General features: G+C 38.7%; 1 protein-coding gene across 3 annotated transcripts in view; it reads right to left on the minus strand.

Annotated features, from left to right (window-relative positions):
• The window catches only part of LOC106881248 (uncharacterized), a 276,422-nt gene that overhangs the window by 78,725 nt on the left and 196,672 nt on the right, over window positions 1–1,025 (minus strand). The gene's annotated exons all lie outside the window — the stretch shown is intronic.

Genomic DNA, 1,025 nt, shown 5'->3' on the forward strand with positions numbered 1-1,025 from the left:
ATATATATATATATGCATATATATATATATATATGCATATATATATATGCTCATATATCATTTGTATTATTATATATGCCTGTCCAAAATTATGTCCCTGCCGTTAGGCTTTACTTTCACACACGTCAGCTTAATTCAATTCATCCTTAGTCGAAAGACACCCGTTGTACATGTCCTGTTATTTGTAATTTGTACCATTTCTCCATTTTTTCCGTTTTTGTTTTCCTATACATTCACTGTCTTCTTCCAAGGAATCTAGTGCTCTTAGCTTAGTTTTTCCTTGGGTCTGTCCAGAATGGAGCAATTTTTAGTATAATCAGCTGAAATTGCAAAGATAATCTGGAATTCAACTGAGGAAAGAAAACTCCGAATGACCTGTCCTTGTTTTACTTGTATCGTCTGTCTGGATGTTTTGTTGTCCCCATTTTTGTGTCACCTAACTCTCTGGATGTTTGCATTCTTGTTCCATTTTTGTATTTTTTATATATAAATATATATATATATATGTTTGTATAGACCTATATCTATGTATATATACCTGTGTATATATATATATATGTATGTATACATGCATATGCTCATATATCATTTGTATTATTATATGTACATATATATATATATATATGTATATATATGCATGTATATGCATGAAGTGCACCATTTTGGGCGTGGCCGTGGCTGCCTGACTGGCCTTCGTAGAATTTTCGAGCGAGATTGTTGCCAGTGCCCCTGGACTGGCTCTTGTGCGGGTGACACATAAAATACACCATTTTGAGCGTGGCCGTTGCCCGTACCGCCTGACTGGCCTTCTAGGATTTTCGAGCGAGAACGTTGCCAGTGCCCCTGGACTGGCTCTTGTGCGGGTGACACATGAAATACACCATTTTGAGCGTGGCCGTTGCCAGTACCACCTGACTGGCCTCCATGCGGGTGACACGTAAAAGCACCCACTACACTCTCTGAGTAGTTGGCGTTAGGAAGGGCATCCAGTTGTAGAAACTCTGCCAAATCAGATAGGAGCCTGG

This window comes from Octopus bimaculoides, chromosome 5, assembly GCF_001194135.2.
Source record: "Octopus bimaculoides isolate UCB-OBI-ISO-001 chromosome 5, ASM119413v2, whole genome shotgun sequence".
Lineage (NCBI taxonomy): Eukaryota > Metazoa > Mollusca > Cephalopoda > Octopoda > Octopodidae > Octopus > Octopus bimaculoides.